A 27,107-nucleotide genomic window follows, 5' to 3' on the forward strand; every position below is an offset into this window, starting at 1 on the left:
AACCAAAATAGAAAACTAGCAATGTATGTTTCAGAAAAATATTATAATGGTCACCGCTAAATATCTACAATATAGTTAAAATATTCTCACGCTTTTGTTTGTAATGTATGATGTAAAATTCTTACTTATAAAACTTGATAGTTGTTTGAATACTGACTATGAAATATCACATATAATTTACTGCTTGTGTAGACGTGGGCTTAACTTTATGCTTCAATTTGTTAAAACAGTAAAAGGTATTCATTCGATGTAGAATACTTTCTAAATATATAAACGACCTTTAGAGGGATGAGAGGGCGATTCATTTAGAAAGTATGATAAAGCGGTGAAAAAATTAGAATTGCTTCGTAAATTGTGCATCCCTACGTATAATTGTTTTACGTGTAATAACATCAGAAGAGGGTTGTCTAAATTTAAATGTTAAGTCCGTACTCTTATGATTTCTCATTAATTTCGTCGGGTTCTTATATGTCTATTATACGGTTTTCGGATTGAATCGTGTCTAGCCAACTTAGATTTAATAAATATGCAAATTCTATCAATCGGCATTGCAATAGTATATTACAAACATTCGATCTGCAGAACATGTTGTCTAATTCAAACCAGTTTCATTTGCATTTATAATTTTAACAAATCTTAAAAGAGACTAATGCTGGGCTGCAATGTTTTGATATACGATATATTCTTTTAACATCACTCATCATTATTTACACAAAATCTGAATTGCAAATTTTGAATTACTGCACTGGCAGTAAAGCTTTATGTTTGTTTTGTTTCTCTCCATATGCTTCCACCGTAGTTCTCCAATAAGGTAATTATTCTTTAATCAAAGAATAACAGACAATTGATATAACAACAGCGTCTTATTAGACATATCGCATTATGATAGCCCACCACAAATGGTGTTGTTACAATATAGAGCATGGAACTACCATTTGCACAAATATCTTTCAGATTGTAAGCAGGCAGCTATGAGGAAGAGACCTGATGAATTTCAAGAGAAGAAATGTTCGCAGACGGTTGTTAACTTAAACCGTTATATTAGAAAAATATCTGCATGTTCGCCTAATCAGAAACAATGATGACGTAATTGAAATGTCCTGTGGCTTTCTTTTTAAAATACTTAATATCGGTATCTTAAGCAAACAAAAAAACGAAATAAAATAAAACGAAATATAAGCGGAAAACATCGTTTATAAAAATGATTTTGAATATAATTCTCATAACAGGTTAGCCTAGTAAGAAAAAAGACATCGAAACAGAAAATTATATGGATAAATTCTGATAAGCAATTGTTGAATAGTGGAAATAGGTAAATGTGTATGTTTTGTTCCAATTCTGAATAAATTATAGGTTTTTTAATTGCAAATGAACTGCAAATGCAGACGACCTCACCGTTACTGTTTTTAACCCGAAATAGAAAATAAGAACTTAATAAGTAATTATAAACCGATCTGGAAAAAATATAAAAATGTTTTCTTACGTCAATAGGTGGTTTGACATAATGTGGAACATTTAAGGCATTTTACAAAAACATATAGCAGGAATTGTATAACATTACACTAATGTGTGTTTTATATTCCGCCTTTTATGATAGAGAAGGGATCTGTTTGAAGGAAGACATGTTACAGGCCAGAATGCCTCAGTGCTTCAATTTAGGGAAACAAATCGCACTTAGGTTTATACATTACGGAGCCGGGTCTCTGTGCGATAATTGGTCCAAGTGTCGTATAACGGCCTGAGACGTAATCAAAACACCACGAAGGCAAATATAACGGAGCAGCCCGTCTCCGCCATGTTTTATTCAATTTAAGACAGATTATGTGTTGTCTTCATTCGTAAGTTTGCGATGAAGTGTTTTACGTTTACCACCACTCAACTAAATATTTTTTTCAGCACAAAAAGTGAACTATGTATCGTATTGATTTCAATAGTTCTTAAACATAGCTTAAAATAGTGTGTAGTTTGATAAAAGGTAAACGTGACTCTCGAAAAGAATATAACAAAAACGATATCAATTTATCACATACATGCAAATATGTTGAGAATATTTAGTTAAGTAAATTTAGTCTTATGTGTGTACAATGCCTCAATCAAAATGTTCATGCAGACCAATTCTGAAGGCAAAAACTTAGAGTTAGGGACTAGATAGACCCTATCCTATCCATTATATAGAATAATTAGTAGTTGTAACACAGCCTGGTCAAACCCATACTATTGAATCTAGGAGTACTAGTTGTTTAAACACAGTCTGGTCAAACCTATCCTATCAATTATATAGAAGTACTGGTGGATGTCTGATAGTTTACCAATCAATAACTGTGTGCCTGGCCAAAATTATGTCCTGCAAGTGTTTATCTGGCAAAACTGATATCCGGAGAAGGGAAAGACCCGACCGTTCATCTTCATAATATATACAGGGACAGGGCATCTCAGCCTCCGGTTCTGATTTATTTAATCTATATAAATAAGTGTGTATGCTAAGGAATTATCACCCGTCCGGATGTATTCGTAATTGGTTTGTTTGCTAAAGAATACTGTAACTAATGAAATAAATTTCAAATGTTATAAAGTATAATATCTACCGAGATAATTGTGGTTTAACAATAAATTGATATGAATTGAGTTATTACTGTAAAAACTACAGAAACAAGCTCAGTAGCCGAAAGTTTAAACATAGAACCCCGTTTAATGGCATAGGATGAACGCCAAAGACATAGAACACAAAAACAAACAATAACAACCCAGAAACATGGAACAACAACACAAAACTCCACAAACAACACCGTACATATGTACTGTATTAACACCTAGGTGTGTTTATCATGAATTGTAAGGTAGCGCTTTGGAACGGTCAGTAAAATGTAAATATACTGGAGGTTTAAACCAGTTTGTGTGCATAACCTCTCTCTTATCCCAACAATCCCTAATAAAGTAAAGACGTAAATGGTAAATCTTATCAAAGTATGCATTCACTTGAGGAAACTAAAGAATAAACTTATAGGTAAACCTCAAGTAAACTGATGTTTGATTGTATATCTTTATCGTTAGTGAGTGGTCTATTTGTATTTTGTTCGCCCATGCTTGTGTCTGCCATAAAGACTGTCAGTTCTTGTTCAAAATATGAAATAGAAAATGAGTAATTAAAGAAAACGGGGCATAAAAACACGACTAATATTAAGCCTTCGCATCGCGAAAGGTTTCTAATCTAGCATGGACAAATTCTCACAGAATAACAAAAACAGTTGTCAGCAATAAGAGTTTGTGTAAATGACTATTGCTTTCCACCGTCTATGAAACAGTAGGAATCTAATTGAACGAATGACATGTTTAAGACCAGAATACCTCAGAAGGTGCATGCGCTGCAATTGTTTGGCGATCTACATTCGTATACTAACTAGTTACACTAATTAATTCAGGCAGCTGAATTATTGACGTATAATAACAATATATGTTGAAAAGAAATTTGAAGATATTGAGTCTGTTCCGTAAAAAAAGTACTAGACACGATGTCGCCGCCGCAAATAAATACAGTTAAAAATCAGAATTTATGCAGCACACGCTCAATGAATATAGTTATGTTAATATGAACTCTGTTTAAGTCATAATCCCACATTAGAAGTGGAATATAATACCGGCGGACACCTTTGAAGTGTTGGACCAAGTGACCAAATGATACATAAAACACATACATGAAAATAATGCAATTTGTTAATTTGCGAAAAAAAAAACGTTTGAAAAGGGTTTAACAGTTTTGTAATATTTAATAAACGTCTAAATTCGAAAAGGATTTATATTGTTTTGATTTCCTATTTTTGTTTTAATGTATTTCAGATGGTGCTCCACATTTTAAAACTACACATGAATAACTATACCCGTTTTCACTGAAGCACACACATGCTCGCGCTTGAAAAAGTAACTATGACATTTACTCAGACCAAGATTGCCGAAATTATTTTCTCCGGTAAAAGTATCGAGTGCATATCAAACACAAATGCATGAAATATTCTTAACTCGATTCAAATTAAAACATTTCCATATGTGCAGTGTCTCTGATTAAGGTAATTAGCATACTCCTGAACGCCGGGCGTACGAATTAATGTCTGTTCCCCCAAAATGGCAAGCGCTTAAGTCTTGATATCAGGATTAAAATCCGATAGCTTAATTTAAATTGTTAAAGCTTATCGTAGATTCATTGAATATTTGTATTGACGTTTTCTTTAGAAGAAATACCAGAGTGAGCACTTCGCAGCAATAAAGTTTCGCATTATGTTCTCCAAATGACATACACATAAAACCAAAATCAAACGCCGTCGCATTAAACCTTATTTGAACAGTATTTAAAATATATTATAGCAAATCAAAACAGCGAAAAACCACTAATCGTGTACATGTTTCAGACTCTTTTAGATGGGTTTAATAATACGACTTGAATATATCAAGCTAAGGATGCATATTTTGACCCCGATATTTTAAACGTCAATGCGTAGTTTAAGAAATGCAGATGTCGCTTCAATTAACAATGACAGGTCAATCGGATAGTGTAGCTAATATTTCTTTAGGGAGGGGTTCGAACCCAACACCGGTATTTAGGTTATGTACTTGCAAATTGCTATTATATAAAAATGGTTTCATATGATGACAATGAATCAACACTTGAAAGTGAATTGGTTTTCGGTCAAAATCAAAACTGTCTCCCAGTTTTCAAAAACTCATCGTTAATATTACATCAACATTAAGGTCATTTAAAAATGATTGTGTTTTTTGCTTGCCAAATGTGATAATATTCTTGCATCCTTTTGTCAGTAATGGCACTCACTGTTTGACTGTATGTGCTCTTGTTTTACACAATCACCGATATCAATGCTGCACACGTATGCACAAATGCAGCAACACGTCTACAAAAAAATGGTAATGGTCAACTGTTGTATAGGGAATCTGAAAGAACACGCAACGTTTGGATTATCTTTCGGGTTGCAAGTGCAGAGCTTTGGCTGTCTGATTACTATATGTTGCTTACAATTCGAATAAATCAAACCAATTATCTGGAAATAAGGCAAGGACATGCAAGGCTATACGATTGAATGTGAATAACTTCCAGAATGTTTCTCCCTTAGAGGCAATATAAAAACATTTTTTTCTTGAAAATAAGGTCTTTTCAAAACCAAGACTCGACGAATGACCCTAACAGATAGTAGACACGTAATTATGTCGGATTATGAGTACTTTGAAGTAAATGAAACTAATATAAATCAGTAACAGGATACTTCATTATCTCTTATCACTTTTCCCAGGCGCATGGGGGTCGTTTAATCGGTGATATCTTGTATTAATGTATACACTGCCTCTTAAACGTCGGAAACCAAACAACCCTACGGTAAGCGTATACGTCTACGTACTCTGAACTTCAATGAAAACGTCCCACAAAATGATCACATATTGATCATTTTGACTTAGATGTTTTTATTTACCGAGCCGTTTCCAACGCAAAACCATTTTACCTTTGGTGTTATGTTCACATCAAAAACAAAAACATGAAACAACAGCACAAAACTCCATAAACAACACAGTACATTATGTACTATATAAAAGAATGGAGTGTTAGGTACCGTATTGGAACAGTAAAACGTAAATATACTGGGGGTTTAAACTAGTTTGTTTGTACAAGCTCACTCTTATCCAAACAATCCAGAATACAGTGAATTGAAAACGCCATCGAGTTCAATAGGAAATACAATAGTCTGCCACATGTGTGATAAACGTCAGCGTATCTTAGAAAACGTCATTGAATAGAGTCAATACTACAACAAAATTACCGAAACAAAACTGACGCAGTCGAAGTATGGTAGTGTAGTTTCATTGCTGTTCCTTTTTAATGGGGTTGATTTTAAGGCTGTCCATAAGTTACTTACGATTTATTTCAGTTTTTTGTAGTTATTTTATCTAGTTTATTCAGAAAATGAATGAACATGAAATACTTTTATGGTGTAAATATTTTCGTCTTGCCTTTATACAGTTGCACTTTTTATTATTGACGTCATCATCTGAAGTCTGAGAAGGTAACAGATGTCGTTCTGAAAATTAGTTTGCCGTCTTTTAAGCTGATTTAACAAATATATATTCTTTGGCGGTAAATGCGGATTCCGGAATACGCTTGATTGAGTCGAGGGTAATCGGAAAAAAGACAGATATGCTATTGCGTGTTCCAGACAAATGAGTTGGTATAAGAATGTCATTTTGACACTGCAAACAACTGCGATTTGAGATTTGTCTGCTACTTCTTATAGAGCAAAGTTTATCGCATTTCTTGCCTATTTGGGTGACAATCAATCGCCATTGAACGATCATAAAGAACGCCACAAGACGATATAATATCGTCTGCTCAGAAAAAGAACGTCTAGGCTTGTTTATTAAAGAGACAGTTTAATAATTAGTTTCAACCGCGTACAGTGTTTACTCTGCAAGAAATGATGCATTTGAATGTCAAAGTGTGTTTGATATCAAACGAGTAAACAGTGTTCTCGTTCAGACCGATCTTAACCCTTGTTGTTTTTCCACCGCTTCAGTATAGGGCGTCTGTACGGGCCCAACTTTAGACAATCATTGGCAACATTTCACGACGGCTACAAGGGCACCATCGCTGTCCTGCACTTGGATTCCTTTTCACCGTAGGGCGCATCGGGGGATTTTAGTGCAGACCAAATTTGTGTATATGTTTTACACACCTTTTACCAGTATACACGTCTTAGACAGCATGACACGGGTAACCGCATCATTCATACGGATGCTTACTGATTTGCGACAGAATTGGGCCACTCAAACCGTACGTCACAAGAGGATTTCCAATATCATTTAACGGGATTCTAACGATGTCACTCGCAAGCACAGTGCGATATTTGTTATATTATATGGCTTTCTCACAGCCCCAAACCGACTAGCAAAACAGATTGAAGGACACAACACGCCTCCAAATGGCCTTACCGATAAACGTCGGGAGATCCGCCTTAGAACCTTCAGTGAAAATCGGTTTCACTGCAACGTAAGTCCCGGGGTTTAAATAAATTTCTATGACAACAACCTTTAGTTTTTTCCAGTATTTATCAATTGTATCAATAATAGAATTATAGGCCTCATCAAAGCAAGTCCATGTCAGATCTTAGTGTAACATCAATCGCTATCTAAATTCGTATATGTCTTTTTAAAGCGCATTCATTCAATAGATATATTGATAAATAGATTACAAACCTTGGTCAAGATCCCAAAGAAAAAAAGATAGTTAAAAATAATTGAAGTACTATGCTTAAAAGTGGTTAGATGAGATTGAGATTTGACTTGAATGTTCTGGTGACATTGGGGCCTACCCACCTGCTTTTAACGGTCACGTAAATAATACTTGTATTAAATCGATATTGGAATGTATTTAATGTATCTATAAGCACAAACAAAGCTATCATTTTGGATTCTCAAATGTACATCACACTACTCTTATTGTTCCCATACGTAATTGCTAGAAACCTAGTTTGCACACAATGTTTATGATGGTACACACATAAGGACTGTTTTCCTCGACCGAAGATGCATTTTACTGATACCAATTAAATAATAAATAGTTGCTCATGTCAGGCTTACCATAGCCGTAAGAAACACTCCTGTTCTACTAATACTATTAGATTCGTGTCTCAAAGAAATTTTACACGAAGAAAGACGTGGATCTGGTATTAGTTTTATTACACACTTCGGTGTCTTTTTATCTAATGATTATTTCCCAGCTGTATTAAATACTTTGATAAAAGAATCAGGCAAAGAGGTTGTCATGAAACAGATCCATTTACATATACTGTTCCTCGCCGGTGAAATACCAACTTGTATATATGCTTCCAATGGTTTATAGGAACTATAAAGAACTGTAGAAGAACTAAAATTATACGTCAGGGTGGTGCCTTAATTCGTATGACGTCATTTCCGGACTGACGTTACGTTCGCATTTAATTCCTGAAAACTACAGATCACTATCATTTTATATCCGTTTAGAATCTATTTTTATGGCAGTGAAAGATCGCAATGTTTTCCTAAGGCGGTACCTACCATTCCGTGATAAACAACATAATTTTATATTGTATATATGTAGTGTGTTGTATGTTGAGCTTTGTGTTGTTGTTATATGATTCTGATTCGTAATCGTTTGTGTTTGCGTTCTATGTCATTGACGTTAACCCTGTGTCATTGAACAGGGTTTGTGTATACGATTTCGACTTCTTGACTTGTTTCTGTACTCTTCGATACAAACAGTTATCAACTATGTATATATTAAACCTAACCATTAATCTGTATCTATAGTGAAACGATAACAGTACTCAAACGGTTGGAAGTAAGCAAAGAAATGCCTTAAACCTAAGATTGTTTTCATTCTTGAAACGCTTGATTTGTTTCGAATTTAGATTTTTAAGGTATATAGAAACACCTTAAAAACAGGTGTGGTATTTGATAACTAAACTCCTTTCACAATAAAGTATGTTTGATTCAATTTTGATTCAATTAACTTAGTTATTGCAACAATACCTGCAGCCAAGTGGTTAAAAGTGGTTAGTTATTTGTGTGAGTCATGTCAGTCAAAACAGTTTATACTTGGTCCTTATTTATACGATATTTACTATAAAGCAGTTGAATAATTTATAATTGCATACGTAACAAAATGTAATCTGCTAAAAATTGATACACAAGTTGTAAACAAAAGTTTGTAGAAGGATTGCCGCATTTTGAAACACATGTTGATACAGCGGAAAGGCGTTACTGTTCAAAGCACACCATGATGAGGCTGCAAGAAATAAAATATGGAATGAGCGTAATATTTGAATTCATATTTCAGACGAAACGCGTGTTAGGTATTGTCAATCATTGTATGAACTTAGATTTTACTGAAATAAGCAGAAATATCTGTTCGAGATTTTATGGAATTTGAAACATTAATTAGGTGTTACATTGGTGTAAGAAATAGATGGCCTTTACTCTTTGCTTAAGAAACAATTTGTTTTACGAAAGATAATTACAACCCCGAGAACATTGCATCGAGATGAAAGAAGAAAATATGTAGCTGGCTTTATACAAAATCATGACTTAATGTCTAGAAAAGCAGTATTTTATTTCGGTCATCATAGAAAAAAGAAATGCATATAAATGGGAAATCATTTGGATACCTTCCGAGTTACCGTGGTATCAAAATACATTTGTCAATATAAACCTTATTTATGAGAAACGTTAGTCTATTTCATCCTGATGTTTGGTTTTATGTCTTAATCGTTAGGGGTGGTATATATAATATTTGTTCACCCATGCGTATATCGGCCATAAAAACATTTAGTTCTTGTTCAAAATACGAAACAGAAAATGAGGAATTAGGGCAAGTGGGGCATGAAAAACAACGTGATTAACCTTTAGCCTTCGTACCACGAAAAAGGTCTGACTTAGCGTGGAAAAATTCCTAACAAAATTTCAAAAGAAGTTGTCAGCAATAATGAGTTTGTGTAAATGACTATTGTTTTCCACCGTCTATTAAACAGTAGGAATCTAATTGAACGAATGACATGTTTAAGGCCAGAATACCTCAAGGGTGCCAGAGCTACAATTGTTAGGCGATCTTTGCTTCCTAGTTACACAACTTGATTCAGGCAGCTGAAGGATTGAAATATAGTTATGAATACTGTTGAAAAGAACTGTTTAGATATTAAGTATTGTTTGGTTAAATGTACTAGACAGAAGAACAAATGTTGAAAACGCAAATAATTAAGGATTGCAAATTGAAAATTGATATAAAATAATGTTTTGGATGTAGTGTTAAAATTCAGAAGATATGAAGGACACGTTCAGTGAACATTTTTATATTAATATCAACATTTTTAAAGGCATAGTCCCACATCAAAGCTGAAAAAATATACAATCGGACAGACAATTCCGGTTACCATTGAAGTGTTGGACAAAGTGACAAAATAATACATAAATCACATACATGACAAATATTGCAATTTTCGAATATAACGTATGCAAACTGTCAAACATTTTTGTAATAATTTATAAACGCCTCAACTCGACAAGGATTTATGATTGTTTAATTGCCTATTTTTGTGTTTCAGATGGTGCTCCACATCACAAAACAACACATGAATCACTTTACCCGTTTATCACTGAAGCACACAAATGCTCGCGCTTGAAATATAACCAATGACATTTACTCAGACCAAGATTGCTGAAATTAATTTTCATCGGAAGCAATATCGAGTGCATATAAAATACAAATGCATAAAATGTTCTTAACTCGATTCAAATTACAACATTTCCATATCTGCAGTGTCTCTGATTAAGGAAATCAGCAAACTCCTGAACGCCGGGCGTACGAATCAATGTCTGTTCCCACGAAATGGCAAGTGCTCACGTTTTGATATCAGGATTAAAAACTGATAGCTAAATTCAAATGGTTAATGTTCATCGTTGATTTTTTGTAAAACTAAAAATGTGCCATTTTGCGTGTTCATTTTAAAGATGTCCTTCTAAATTATCAAGTCTTTGACAGAATATGAAATGAGGCAGAAAATAAAGATTCGATCTTGCAGCTCACAGAAGTAAATATGTTTGAGGAATTTAGAAGTATTAATAATGAGGATTGATATCGAGTTATCTTAAAGCTGATAGTTTGCACATATTTACTTTCCTTAGTTTGATCTACATCAATATGGAAACAATTGACGGCACTTCTTATGACAAATGTAGTGTTTCAGCTGACGAACATAAGGTAAATTGATACTCAGTAATCGCTCATCATTGTAAAATTCGAGAAATCTAACAAGTTAAACGAAGGATGCATATTTTGTCCCCGATATTTTAAACGTCAATGCATGGTTTAAGAATTTCTCGCGCTAGGATTAACAATGAAAGCTCGAGTTGATAGTGTAGATAATATTCCATTGAGAAGAGGCTTGAGCCCAACAACGGCATTTGGGTTATGTACATGCAAAATGTTATTATATAAAGATGGTATGATATGATGACAATGCAGCACCACTTGAAAGAGAATGTTTTTCTCTGTCAAAATCAAAACTGTCTTCCACCATTCAAAAACTCATCGTAAATTTTACATCAACATAAAGATAATTTACATATCGTTGTGTTTTTTGCTTGATAAGGAGGTAATATTCTTGCATCCTTTTGTCAGTAATGGCACTCACTGTTTGACTGTATGCACTCTTGTTTCACACAATCACCGACATCATTGCTGTACACGTATGCACAAAAGCAGCTGCACATAAGGAATCTTAAAGAACTACGCAACGTTTGTATTATCTTTTAAGTGCAAATACAGAGCTTTGGTTGTCTGATTACCATACCTTGCGTAAAATTCGAATAAACCAAACAATTAATCCGGAAATAAGACAAGCGAGGCTATACATTGAATGTGAAGAAATTCCAAAAAGTTTCTCGCTTAGAAGTAATATAAAACAAATATTTCTTGATACCTAGGTCTCTTCAAAACCAAGACCAGACGAATAACCCTAACAGATAGCAGACACGTTATTATGTTGGGTTATGAGTACTTTGAAGTCAATGAGACAAATATAAATCAGTAACAGGATACTTCGTTATCTCTTATCACTTTTCCCAGGCGCATTGGGGTCGTTAAATCGGTCGAAGTGATATCTTGTATTAATGTATACACTGCCTCTTAAACGTCGGAAACCAAAGAACCCTACGGTAAGCGTATACGTCTACGTACACTGAACTTCAATGAAAACGTCCCACAAAATGATCACAAAATGATGTTTTTATTTAAAGAGCCGTTTTCAAACGCAAAATCAGTTTACCTTTGGTGGTATGTTCACTTCAATGTCATAGACCTGTAACATTTTTTAAACACAACTGGAAGGAATACAATGCACCATGGAATTTATCCGTCGAAAAGCATTATAATAGTTTATATAAATATGTATATGAAAAACTACAGAAACAAGCACAGTAGTCGAACATTTACACATAACCCCAAATTTATGGCACAGGCTCAACGCCAAAGACATATAACACAAAAACAAACAATCACAAACCAAAAACATGAAACAACAACACAAAACTCCATAAACAACACAGTTCATATGAACTATATAAAATAATGGAAAGTTAGGTACCTTATTGGAACAGTAAAATGTAAATTTACTGGGGGTTTAAACTAGTTTGTGTGCACAACCTCACTCCTATCCAAACAATCCAGAATACAGTAAATTGAAATTGCCATCGAAAATTTCAATAGGAAAGACAATAGTCTGCCACATGTGTGATAAACGTCAGCGTATCGTAGAAATCGTCATTGTATAGAGTCAATACTACAACAAAATCACCGAAACATAACTGACGCAGTCGAAGTATGGAAGTGTAGTTTCATTGCTGTGCCTTTTTAATGGGGTTGATTTTAAGGCTGTTCATAACTTACTTCTTGCAGAGGAACGATTTATGATAATGATTGTTTCGAAAAGTAGAGTTCTAGTTTACTCAGACAATTAATGAAAATGAAAAACTTAGCAATGGACATATTGTTTTTTCATATTTTATAATTGTAGCGTTTTTATTGACAGATAGTGTAATTATATTTGTGTACAGTTGCACGTTTTATATTTGTCTTCATCATCAAATGTCTGAGAAGGTAACAGATATCGTTCCGAAAATTAGTTTTCCGTCTTTTAAGCTGATTTGACAAATAAATATTCTTAGGCGGTAAATGCGGATGCCGGAATACGCTTGATTGGGGTGAGGGTAATTGGAAAAAGATAGATATACTATTGCGTGCTCCAGACAAATGAGTTGGTATATGAATGGCATTTTGACACTGCAAACAACTGCGGTTTTAGATGTGTCTGCTTCTTCTTATCGAGCAAGCATTTCTTGCCTACTTCGGTGACAATCAATCGCCATTGAATGATCATAAAGAACGCCACAAGACGATATAATATCGTCTGCTCAGAAAAAGAACGTCTAGGCTTGTTTATTAAAGAGACTGTTTAATAATTAGTCTCAACCGCGTACAGTGTTTACTCTGCAAGAAATGTTGCATTTGAATGTCAAAGTGTGTTTGATATTAAACGAGGAAACAGTGTTCTCATTCATACCGATCTTAACCCTTGTTTTTTTCCACCGCCTCAGTATAAGGCATCTGTACGGGCCCAACTTTAGAGAATCATTTGCAACATTTCACGACAGCTACAAGTGCACCATCGCTGTCCAGCACTTGGATTCCTTTCCACCGTAGGCCCATCGGGAGTTTTTAGTGCAGATCAATTTTGTGTATACGTCCTACACACCTTTAACCAGTATACACGTCTTAGACAGCATGGCACTGGCACCCGCATCATTCATACGGATGCTTTATGATTTGCGACAGAATTGGGCCACTCAAATCGTACGTCACAAGAGGATTTCCAATATCATTTATTGGGATTCTAACGATGTCACTCGCATGCACAGTGCGATATCTTAAAATTATATGGCTTTCTCACAGCCCCAGACCGACAAGCAAAACAGATGATAGGACACAACACGCATCCAAATGGCTTTACCGATAAATGCTGGGAGATCCGCCTTAGAACCTTCTGTGAAAATCGAGTTCACTGCAATGTAGGTCTCGGGGTTTAAATAAGTTTGTATGACAACAACCTCTAGTTTGTCCCAAAATTTATTAATTATTAGAACACTACTCTTATTGTTCCCAGACGTAATTGCTAGAAACCTAGTTTGCACCGAATGTTTATGATGGTGCACACATAGCACGTGCTCAATGAATATTGTTATGTTAATATGAGTGCTGTTTAAAGTCATAACCCTACATTAGAAGAGGAATATTATACCGGCGGACACTTTTGACGTGTTGGACAAAGTAACCAAATGATACATAAAACACATACATGAAAATAAAGCAATTTGTTAATTTTCGAAAAACAAACGTATTAAAAGGGTTTAACAGTTTGTAATATTTAATAAACGTCTTAACTAGAAATGGATTTGTATCGTTTTGATTTCCTATTTTTGTTTTAATGTATTTCAGATGGTGCTCCACATTTTAAAACTACACATGAATAACTATACCCGTTTTCACTGAAGCACACACATGCTCGCGCTTGAAAAAGTAACTATGACATTTACTCAGACCATGCTTGCCGAAATTTTCTCCGGTAACAATATCGAGTGCATATCAAACACAAATGCATGAAATATTCTTAATTTTATTCAAATTACATCATTTCCATATCTGCAGTGTCTCTGATTAAGATAATTAGCATACTCCTGAACGCCGGGCGTACGAATCAATGTCTGTTCCCCCGAAATGGCAAGTGCCTCAGTCTTGAAATCAGGATTTAAAACTGATAGCTAAATTTAAAATATTAAAGTTCATCGTAGATTCATTGAATATTTGTATTGGCGTTTTCTTAAGAAAAATACCAGAGTGAGCACTTGGCAGAAATTAAGTTTCGCATAATGTTCGCCAAATCACAAACACAACCCCAGAATCAAACGCCGTCGCATTAAACTTATTTTAACATTTTTTAAATTTAATACAGCAAATGAAAACAGCGAATAAACCACTAACCGTGCATATTTCAGACTTATTTAAATAGGTTTATTAGTACGACTTGAATATATCAAGGCATACACATTCATTGCCTATAAGTAATTGTTTTCTTATTAATGACCATTTATCATTCATTGAAATGGCTTACGTGGTCAAAGAACGCAATCTATGACAAGACGCTATTACAACAGAACATTATTAGCCATTCATTTGACGATTCCACATGGAAACAAATACCAATTTGCAGGTTTACATCGTGACGGAAAATGACCCTAAATATTAAGCATTTTTATGTAAAACTCAAAACGTACCATTTTGCGTGTTCATTTAAAAGCTGTCATTCTAAATGGTCAAGTCTTTGACAGGATATGAAACGAAGCAGGAACGGAAGACTCGATCTTGCAGCTCACACAACTAAATATGTCTGAGGAATTTAGAAATATTTATAATGAGGATTAATATCGAGTTATCAAAAGCTGGAAAAAAAGTTTACACATATTTACTTTCTTTAATTTTATTAGGTATCAATAAAGAAACAATTGATGGCACTTTTGATGACAAATGAAGTGTTTCAGTTGATGAGCATAAGGTAACTTGATACTCAGTTATCGCTCATCGTTGTAGAATTCGAAAAATCTAACAACTTTAATTTAGGATGCATATTTTGACCCCGATATTTTAAACGTCAATGTATAGTTTAAGAATTGCAGATCGCGCTAGAAATAACGATATTAGCTCGAGTGTAGCTAATATTCCTTTGAGAAGAGGTTCGAGCCCAACACCGGCATTTCGGTTATGTACATGCAAAATGTTATTATATAAAAAATGGTTTTTATATGATGACAATGCAGCACCACTTAAAAACAAATTGTTTTTCTGTCTAAATCTGTCTTCCAGCATTCAAAAACTCATCGTAAATTTAACATCAACATTAAGGTCATTTAAATATCGTTGTAGTTTTTGCTTGCTAAATGTGATAATATTCTTGCACCCTTTTGTCAGTAATGGCACAAAAAGTTCGACTGTATGCGCTCTAGTTTCACATAATCACCGACATCATTGCTACACACGTATGCACAAAAGCAGCAACACCTCCATTAAAAGATGCAGATGGATGACTGCTGCACATAAGGAATCTTATAGAAACACGAAGGTTTCGAGTATCTTTAAAGTGCAAGTGCATAGCTTTGGCTGTCTGATTACCATATGTTGCGTACAATTCGAATAAATCAACCCATTTATCCGGAAATACGGCAAGGGCATGCGAGCCTGTACGACTGAATGTGAAGAACTTCCAGAGTGTTTCTCGCTCATAAGTTATATAAAAACAGATATTTCTATCTTGATACCCAGGTCTCTTCCTCTTTGGAGCGATTAACGTCGTTTTTCAAAACCGAGACGAGACAAATGACCCTAACCCTAACAGATAGCAGACACGTTATTCTGTCGGGTTATGAGTACGTCGAAGTAAATGAAACTTATATAAATCAGTAACATGATACTTCATTATCTCTTATCACTTTTCCCAGACGCATGGGGGTCGTTAAATTGGTCGAAGTGATACCTTGTATTAATGTATACACTGCCTCCTAAACGTCAGAAACCACACTTCCGGTTTTGCCTGAGAATTTAATACCTAAAACATGTCCTGAAGAATATTTACACAAACAACATAAAACTAATCGAATGAGTATATCATCTAGATTTTTGGAGATCCTATTTAGTTTCTCATATTCTAAATTGTGTAGTTTTCACTCAATGAAACAACCTGCAAGGTTATACTGGAAAATACTACCACTTTTTATCAGTGCTACATCATATCGAAGCTCGAAGACATAGTTTTTCTTCTAAACGTCAATCAAAATGTACGAAATAAATTGACGTCACCGTTTTGAAAGACCATGTAAAATGGTAAACATATTATTTATTAGTAAACCCATTAGATCATAGCTGAATTGAAATCATAGAAAATAAAGCGTCATGAAAATGGAAATGTACGGGAACCAACAACTGAATTATTCAAAGTTGAATTGAACATATTGCTTTATGTCGTAAAAGATGAAAAACTAATCTTGGAATGTCAGATATAATCATAAAAAACTGATTCTAGCCAAGGATACGACAAATCAACGGTTATGTCTCTCCTGTTCCGGTGCACAAACATACAATCTGAGAGTGACATCCGAAGAAAAGGCAATGTACCAGTCTTAGAACGTGTGTTGCATCGTCTTCAGAGATTCTTAGCTGGAGCGAAAGGTGATATTCCTTTTTCTGATAGAGTTGAGTGGGATTTTTGATGTTTTGATTTTACATACGCATAAGGTCTACGGACAACTTACATGATCTTTTGTGTGTCTAGTCCAACCAACTGAACTTTGATAAGAAATATACAGACTCTTCAACAGTTAGAATAAAAAAACTACATTCATTGAAAATAATCATATTCACCACTGGAACGGAAAATGAAGTCATGACATTTTTAGTCCCCACGGAAAATTGATTCTTAATCAAATTGTAATCCTTCATTCAATGTTTCTTACTTGATTTTTGAGCATTTTCCAATTAAATATGTAACCAACTTGCAATTTATATTACGTAAGAAAACAAACACACCATCAATTGATTTCTCATATATAAAAATAATACAATGATACTCCTTTGCCTTTTTTATTCTTAAAAAGCTTCGAGATAGGTTCGCAAATTAACATATCTATTTTAATCAAAATATACGACTGGTGTTTTAATAGCGAAGATTAAAGTAGATTAATTAATATGTTTAACCTTTTCTGAAACTGACATCTTATGGCCGAACTTTAGTATCTTCACTCATTAATTTTCTAAAAGGTTATATACTACTTCAAATATCACAACATGACGACCGCATGAAACAAAATAAATGTAATTAGTTTAAATGTGTAAGTACCAAATGATGCAATATGTGAAAAACTACAGAAAAAAGCTCAGTAGTCCTTATTTTAAACATAACCCCGTTTAATGGCACAGAGTACATGCCAAAGAGATATAACACAAAACAAAAAAATCACAAACAAGAAACATGGAACTACAGCACAAAACTCCACAAACAGCACAGTGCATATATACTATAGAAATAATAGGTATGTTTATCAAAAATTGTTTGGTACCGCCTAGGAACGGTCAGTAAAATATAAATTTGATTGGGGTTTAAACCAGTTTACGTGCACAAACCTTACTCACATCCCAACCATCCTAAATATGCTAATGATGAATGTAACGGTTTGTTTCAACACTTTGTATTTCAATATATATATATATATATATATATATATATATATATATATATATATATATATATATATATATATATATATATATATATATATATTAGAGAAGATCACGTGCATACATTGAACAAAATCATTGTTTATAAATTATATAAACATAACAATATGCAGCAGTATAGCTATTTATGTCAATTGATGAAGATTTTAACGATATCAAGAAGAAAGCTGAACACATATGCAATATCTTCCTTCCGTCAGTCGGTTTCGTAAGGGGTTCATAAATATTTGAGAGAAGGCGTAAGCGTTACCATTCTCATTGTATAGTTGGATAAATTGTGTACATTATTTTGGGTAATGTATTCACTTTGATAGATAGGTGAAAATTAGATGGCCGATTGGGTAGAACAATCATGCACTTTGTGCAGAAATAATGACATTTTGCATAAATTCTCATCATACATGCCTGTTATCACTGTGTCATTATTTTATAATTGTGTTTTAGACATCGTTGGTGTACCGTACAATTCCGGGTTGTAAATATCCAAGAATGACCAAATGACACATTTACTATGTAAAAAACCCATATTTCATACTATATATGACTTTAAATATATTCGTTTAAAGTCCTGTCTTAATTGGTTGACTTTCTGTGATATTCTAATTCAAGAATAATTTACTGTTGATTGTTCCCCACTATAGTTAGACCTTTAACGATTCCCCATCTATTAACAAATATACGTTTAAGGAATACACTACCACGTCTCCATTTCGTTACATTTGTGCAGTCTTAATGTATTTTTTTCCTTAAGGCGGAATTGTATCTGACATATTTTGCATTACTTATAAGGTTGGCGGTGTAATGTTTCACAAGAGTAGCGATGATTATGCATAACGAATTAAACCAAACGTTTTTAGGACTGGTAAATGTAAACAACTGGTAATGTTCGACGTTTTTTGCTCCATATTTTACGCATTGCCGAAGACGGTCTAAATAACTGTTTTATATGTTGTTCCGGAAAATTAGTTTTTGGTGTGTAGACACAATAATTTCGCATTCTTGACAAACAATAAGTGGCTGTCAATAAAAGAACAGGACAAAGGATGACAATAAACAAAGTTTCCCGTAATGTTACGGTCATTGTTATTAGCTTCTGTTTCGATCAACAGTTATGACGAAGCGTCACAAATAAAAGTGTTCAATATTTATCTTAAAAAACTACAGAAACAAGCTCAGTAGCCGAAAGTTTAAACATAAAACAATTAACCTTTGACAAAAGCCATTTGCGAAATTTTGCTTACAGACATAATCAGGGATAAGGCAATAATTTGTAAACAATTTAAACAATCAGCCACGAAAGAAATCATGTACAATAAATTTATCGATTATCAGTCAATACCTCGCCGTGTGTATTGAGGGAAACGTTTTATGCTGATATTGTGTGTGTCGATCGAGTGATCAAATAACTGCCCAAATACGACAAGAAAGATCGCTAATACGTTTTTTCTGAACTCCTTTTTTGGGAATATACAACCGTTCATCTTGAAATGAAAAGAATATCCAACGCGTTGATTTGGGATTAATGCCAGAGAATTTAGCTTGCCAATCCATGCGTGTGAAACCGTCAGCGAACGATGGCCGGTGGCTTTGTCATCCGTTTAAAATGTCATTTCCTCTGAGTAGACATATTGACGCTTCATGCGTAAGCAAGTTATGGGTTGCCGTGACAAAAATATGACGGTAAAACCCTTTTTTCCTAAAGTGTTATATAAGAATGATGGTCTTAAGCACTTAAAAGTCACTAACGATAAGTTAAAGACCATGCCCACAAAATATTTTTTTGTATATCTGTTTCAGACTTCAAAAAGGTGGAAGTACTTTCAACCTTGTCAGTCAACTGTCTACGAACACATGCGGTAGTACTCTTTAGCTTGTTAGACAAATGACTACTAACAATGGCGGTAGTACTTTTAACCTTGTCAGACAACTGACTACAAAAATGGCGGTAGTTTTTTAACCTTGTCAGCATACTGACTACTTACAATGGCGGTAGTACTTTTAACCTTGTCAGCATACTGACTACTTACAATGGCGGTAGTACTTTTAACCTTGTCAGCATACTGACTACTTACAATGGCGGTAGTACTTTTAACCTTGTCAGCATTCTGACTACTTACAATGGCGGTAGTACTTTTAACCTTGTCAGCATACTGACTACTTACAATGGCGGTAGTACTTTTAACCTTGTCAGCATACTGACTACTTACAATGGCGGTAGTGCTTTTAACCTTGTCAGCATACTGACAACTTACAATGGCGGTAGTGCTTTTAACCTTGTCAGCATACTGACTACCTACAATGGCGGGAGTGCTTTTAACCTTGTCAGCATACTGACTACTTACAATGGCGGGAGTGCTTTTAACCTTGTCAGAATACTGACTACTTACAATGGCGGTAGTGCTTTTAACCTTGTCAGCATACTGACTACTTACAATGGCGGTAGTGCTTTTAACCTTGACAGCATACTGACTACTTACAATGGCGGTAGTACTTTTAACCTTGTCAGCATACTGACTATTTACAATTGCGTTAGTACTTTTAACCTTGTCAGCATACTGACTACTTACAATGGCGGTAGTACTTTAACCTTGTCAGACAACTGACTAGGAATACAGGTGGTAGTACTTTAACCTTGTCAGACAACTGACTATGAATACAGGTGGTAGTACTTTGAACCTTGTCAGACAACTGACTATAAACACAGGTGGTACTACTTCAAATACATATACATTTGTATGTAAAAGGCTACATATTATGAGGAAGTACCCATCTATATCCAGGTTGCGACTTTATTTGTTTGATTAAAAACTCAACAACACTTATTCACGACGCTCTTAAGTTTTATGAATATGTTTTCAAAACTTTAATGTAGTTACCGCCATCTGTAGATGTCTATACTTCTATAAGTAAAGTAAGACTGTCATTAAATGGTCAAGCCTGTTTTTTTTCCTTATTTTAGTGTTTCAGAAATTTTCCATTCGCTTCCTTATTTCGGCTTTCAACGCACACCAATAACTATTGAACGTAATTACTTTACTTAATAATATTATTATGTCATTATTGCGTACTTCATAATTCAAGTACTATGCTTAAAAGTAGTTAGATGAGATTGAAATTTGACTTGAATGTTCTTGTGACATTGGGGCCTGTCCACCTATTTTTAACGGTCACGTATAAAATACATGTATTAAATCGATTTGGAATGTATCGAATGTATCTATAAAACTAAAAACCAAGCTGTCATTTTGGATTCTTAAATGGGCATTACACTACTATAATTGTTACCAGTTTGTACACATAGGGACTGTTTTCCTCGCACGAAGATGCATTTTACTGATGCCAATTTAATAAGAAATAGTTGCTCACGGCGGACTTACCATAGCTGTAAGAAACACTCCTTTTCCAATTTTACTATTACATTTTTGTTTCAACGGGATTGTACACGAAGACAAGCTTAGATCAAGTTTTAGTTTTATTACACACTTCGTTGTCTTTTATCTAAGGTCATTTTCGGACTGACGTTAGCAATAACAACGTAACGTCGCCCTATTCTGCACAATGCTAATACCACTCTTCAATCCAATGGATATTACTCCTGCAAACATTTATACTTACTGCCGAAGATGGTACCAAAATAATCATGAATAAATTATCTATCAACTGTAGCACGGGTTTTATCTAATTATTTGAAACAAAATAAAACGAGCAAAAAGTTTCACAAGCATTTTTTGTAATATGTCGTTTTTCTGCCGGACGTTTTGACTGTCATTTTATACTTCCGATTTCGGATATTTTAAGAATTGTTTTGATTGTCAATGACTTTACAAGGATACATTGACGTCTCCTGCATCGGTTAGTATAACTTTAATGAATTATTATGTATATTTTTTGCTTTTATTTTGACAAAAAGGTCCAAATCGAAAGAGAACAACAATGCATCATCGAATTTCAGAAAATTCATTCATTTATCTACACAGTGATTCTATCCATTTGATTCAGTAATCTGTCGCATTTTTCGCAAGGGCTATTTATAAACACATCGTTTCTGAGAGTTGCCAAAAACAAGAACAATTTGATGACTCATAAGGCATGCAACCTTAAAAGCAGAGAGTATCCGAATTAACCGGGAAGTAATTTTTGTTTACTTTTAAAATGCCAACCTCTGTAAATAGTAATTTATTTTGAGTAAACATTGAGGTATGTTTATGCATATCACTGTTTTATTATATTTAGAATGCTATTTATTAGGGGTTGCCAATTCTTTTGCATGAAAATTCGTCAAATGTTTGAATAGATAAGACATTTGCAATTGTTTTTATTTTGGATATTGTGATTGGTTTTAATGAAATCAACAGACCGGGTTCTTTAAGGATCTGGTCACTTTCGGTTTTAAAAAATGTAAATAAACTAATGGAGAATTGGCAGTTATTTTTTATTAAAGCCATTCTTTATTATTTATTAAGAATCTGTCAAGCTGAAGTTTGTTATTGTTGTTGTGACGATGCTTTTGTCACTAGTAGTATGTAACCTAGCCGACTGTTAGGTAGGGTTTTTAGAGTTGCGCATGCGCTCTCGTGGATGTGTGCCTTGGAGCACAATGGACGTGTTCTTCAAATAAGAGAACAAGAAGACTAAATATAGAGTGTTTCTGTGGGGTTTAAAGGGTTCAAGTTTACTAATAAAGGTTATTTAGGACTAACGGAACCAGGACACCCCAAAAAAACACTTCAGTGGTGTCAGAATATTAACGAAAACACGCTTGGAACTTGTGTTTTTCTCGAGATTTGCCATTATTTTGCGGGAAAATTACGTCATCCGTAAAAGTTTTGGACTAGTTCAACCATATTTCTGGTTTCTCTGGAATTTGGTGTGAAATTCAGGACTCGAGAACTTTTCATTGTGTTTGGTATTTTTTTACTAGCCAGTGAAATTGAGTGGCTCTAGAACTTCTCATTGTGTTTGGTATTTTTTACTAGCCAGTGAAAATTTAGTAAGGAAAAGGAGTTGCAGATTCATATAAGAAAGATTTCATTAGACGAAAAAGATCGACAGAGAGGTTTGTGGGAATATTTTGGTTGATATTTTCATGCTGTAGCATTAGCAATGGACTTTATTTTATAAAGTTGGGGAGAGTGTGTTGTTGTTTGGCTAATTCTTATGAAAATAAATTGCAAAACCAAAATGAAAAGAAAAAGTAGACAGCCCAGTCAGGAAGACACAGACTCTGATACATGTGAAAGTAGTGAATCAGATACAGATGATAGTATGATGTCGGTATCCAAGAGTTTACACAGTTTGAAAAAATCAGAATGTTGGTCAAGGTCAGCTAGTCGTAGGTCAAAGAGAATGAGACTGCAAAATAGATCTTATTCCAGTTCTCTTAGTCGAAATGAAATGAAAATTATTAAGTCAAAAAAAAAGAAGAGAAAATCAAAATCTCCAATACGGTCACATAAAAATCAAAGCGCTCAAGGTCAAGGCAGGGACGTTCAAATAGACAAATAGAAGTTACCGTTCATCTTCTGGAAGCTGGTCAAGTTCACATCATAGGAGGAGACATCGAACACAGTCAAGTTCTTCTAGTGGAGGTGAACACTCATACGGTGGTGCAAGAGGTGATCCCAGGAAGTTGCCCCATAATTTGAGGTATGATGGGATTTCGAAATGGATATCGTTTGAGGTCAAATTTCAAAGTTACCGCCGGGTACTGATGGTCAGATGATGAGAGCTATGATTATCTTGCTTGGAGTTTGCAGGGTAAAACGTTGGATCATTATTCTTTACTGGTTCAATCTGGTCACAGGTTAACGTTTCGTCGTTTGATGAAAAAAATGGATGAACGCTTTGGCTTTTCCGAATCTGAAGAAAATGGAAGATCAATGTTTCAACAATCTTGCCAAAATGAGGATGAGGGTTGACATGATTGGGCAGACCGAGTATCTTTTTTAGCTGTCAGCATATATGTGTTTTTCATCCCATATAATAGAGCGTGAGGCTATAAGGCGGTTCTGTCAAGGTTGTGAAGACTACGAAGCAGGTCATTATGCATGTTTACGACATCCTGAAACCATGGAAGATGCCTTGAATTTAATAAAGGACTTTCAGTTTACATCACAGGCCATGGACATTAGTCATAAGAAGGGACTGGAACATGTGCAAGTCCATACTGTGGATGAAACAAAACAGATCAAGATGCTAGAAAGTCTAGCCAAGAGTATAAATGCATTGAAGGCTTTAAACAAGAAAACAGTTCAATATCTTGTTATTTTTGTGGCAAATTGGGGCATTCCAAAAGAGACTGTTTGAAACGCAAGGAGGTAAAACGACGAAGGGCCGGGAGCAACGATCCGGTCCCTGGGCTCAAGAAGGGTATAGGCATTAAACGTGTGGCGCAGAAGGAGGAGAAGCAACTGAATGAATGTTTAAGCAGCGATGAAGATGCAATTGTACAAAACCAGGCAAAAGAAACATCTGAAAGTAGCGGTGAGGAAGAGAAACTTTGAAAAACTTCCCAGGGCAGTATAACGATAAAAACATAAATAATAAAGAAGGTTTTTTACCTCAGAAGAAATCACTTGCAACAATAAGAGGTGAAAAGAGGGAACATGATTATTTAGGGCACTCGTGTGAAAGTTCTAGTGACAATCTAGATGAAAGCCAGCAGGACATGTTAGCTGACAAATGCTGAAGTGAGTTCTCAAGGCTGTTGGATGAAGACGTAGCGGTGAAGGAAACTCCAGAAGCAAATGTGAAGGCTAAAGCAGGAATTAATGTTGAAGAGAAAACAAAGTGGTCAGATTCAGGTGCGGACAGGAAGACTAATTGTTCAGACGGAATTACTGGCGGTAACAGCCAGGGACTTTCTGATCAACAGCACCAGGGAGATAAAACCGACTTGACAGTCGGGAAGGCACTCAGGGGTGATGGTTATCAGGACACTACTGATCAAAAGCACCAGGGAGATAAAATCGACTTGTCAGTCGGGAAGGCACTCAGGGGTGAAGGGTATCAGGGAACTACCGATGTTATTCGTGAATGCATTTTCAAAGAGCCGTATCAAGAAGTTAATACCAGTGTGCACAACTGTGAATGTCTAAGGAATACGTGTGTCAGGGAAAATGGATTGTTTGAACAGGAATTTAGTACAGTGGAGTTTGGGTTGAATTATGTATCTGACAGCAAGCAAGTATTTGACATGAACATTGATTCTACCGGTTTGGTCAAGTTTCCACAAGAAGAGACAACGAATAGTCCATCTTATCGGGAAGCGTCACAGAAAAAAACTTCTGGATGATCAAGATCATAATGGAAAGCTGGATAACATAACAGCTATGCTTGAGAACGGAGTGGTACAAAGAAAGGGAGAAGGCTAGGTGATGAAAAAGGAACATGTGGAACATTTAAATACTGATTTTAGAACAAAAAAGCGTTAATTTTTGAGGGGGGTCTTTTTGTAAAAGGGGGAGAAATTAGATATTCAATTAACACCGTATTGACATAATAGAGACAAGTAGTAATCAAAATTGAATGTTCCAGAGATGTGATGTTTAGTACCATCACTCCTTATTTAGGACTAAGGGAACCAGGACACCCAAAAAAACACTTCATTGTGTATGCGCATGTTTCTGCCACGGGCATTGCCCGACAAATTCATATTAAATAACTTAAAGGAGCTCGACAACCAAAACCCAATTAATCAAATTACAACGCCAAGTTTCCATTTAGTGTTTTATTGGTTAATAAGAAAAATGAACGCTGGCTTATATATAGGCATTTCACAATTGAAACTAAGAAAGTAAGCATTTTTTTAATCTTCTAAACAGTTAATTGGATGCCTACCAATTTTAATTGTTTATAGATCATACATTATCACCAAGTAACTAATACTTAAATAATTATTGGAAAGTTTCAAATTTCAACATATCAATGTTTTAAGGTTTAAATTTCAGGAAACATTTTTATGTTCTGTATAGTTACTTGGATTATAAAATCACTCTCTGTAAAAAATATTCAACATAATTAGTCTTCAAATTTATTGGAATTCCTGTTATGATAGGATTTCAATTGCTGTCATTGATTTTCAACTCAATGTTGTGATTATTTATTTGAAATTATTTTAAATTTCACATTCCATAAATGGCTGTTCTTACTTTTTGACTAAATATTGTGAGTATTTTTACACATTAGTAAGTCTGCCAAATCATGGGTGGTCAGTTTTGTCATTTATTGGTCTTTTTTTCCCTTGGTTATTTAATCTTTTCTTCCTTTCAGTGAGAAATAAAGCCATAGAATACATTCATACCACTCAAATTCAGCCAGTCAGAATGATGGGAAGGATTGCAGAACTGAGGTAACTTAGAACTATGATGCATATTTACCAGAGAATATCTCATGAACATGCCATTTGCTTAATTTTCTTTGGAAGTATACCTTAAGTTATTGAGAACTCTTTATAAACTGTGACATTTTGTATGATGACATATTTTATTATTTGTAATATAAATGCTTTTGACATTTTTTTGAGCTGTAAAGTTGAATTGATTCTTAAATTGATTCTGATAAATACCAAACTGTGTATAGACATCAAATATAATTACATATGTATATACATAGTTGTCTCTCTCTGAATAATACATAATTATCTTTAATATGTTTCTGTTATCTTTCAGTTTCACTCTCACCTGGCTGATGCAGATTCAGTACCCTGATTGTATTTACTTTTTTGTCCAATTGTATTTATTTGCTCTATTAAAAATATAATGTTGACCTTTTTGAGGAATAACTTTGAAAGGAAAAATAAATTATTATAGAGAAAAGGTAATTTGTTATGTACAAAAAGTGGACAAAAATGTTGAACAGTATGAAGTTTTAAATTAGAAAATCCTTTTTTCTCTCTGTATATATGTCAACTTTATTAAGATAATATCTGGTAATATAATGTATTCCCTTAATTAATTGTGATAAAACCTTTTTACACTGTATGTATACATCTGTATATGTATGTTGCCATATAAACTGAATGCATGTAGTTTCTTTTGTAAGCATGTGTATTGAAATCAACACATTCCTTTGTTATATTTTCAGGCTCATGATGGTTTCTGAGAAAAAAACAGCTTGGTGTAATTTGACAGTATTTTTCATCAGTATTTGACAGTGGTTCTATCATGCAACAGTCATACCATGAAGT

General features: G+C 34.4%; 1 long non-coding RNA gene across 1 annotated transcript; it reads left to right on the forward strand.

The window, feature by feature from the left end:
* Positions 1-21,699: 21,699 nt before the first annotated feature.
* LOC128234565 (uncharacterized) lies at positions 21,700-26,621 on the forward strand. The gene is made up of 3 exons (XR_008260978.1): positions 21,700-21,772; positions 26,192-26,270; positions 26,590-26,621. It is a non-coding gene; the product is annotated as an uncharacterized LOC128234565 (long non-coding RNA).
* The last annotated feature ends 486 nt before the right edge of the window (positions 26,622-27,107 follow it).

This window comes from Mya arenaria, chromosome 1, assembly GCF_026914265.1.
Source record: "Mya arenaria isolate MELC-2E11 chromosome 1, ASM2691426v1".
NCBI classification, from domain to species: Eukaryota; Metazoa; Mollusca; class Bivalvia; order Myida; family Myidae; genus Mya; species Mya arenaria.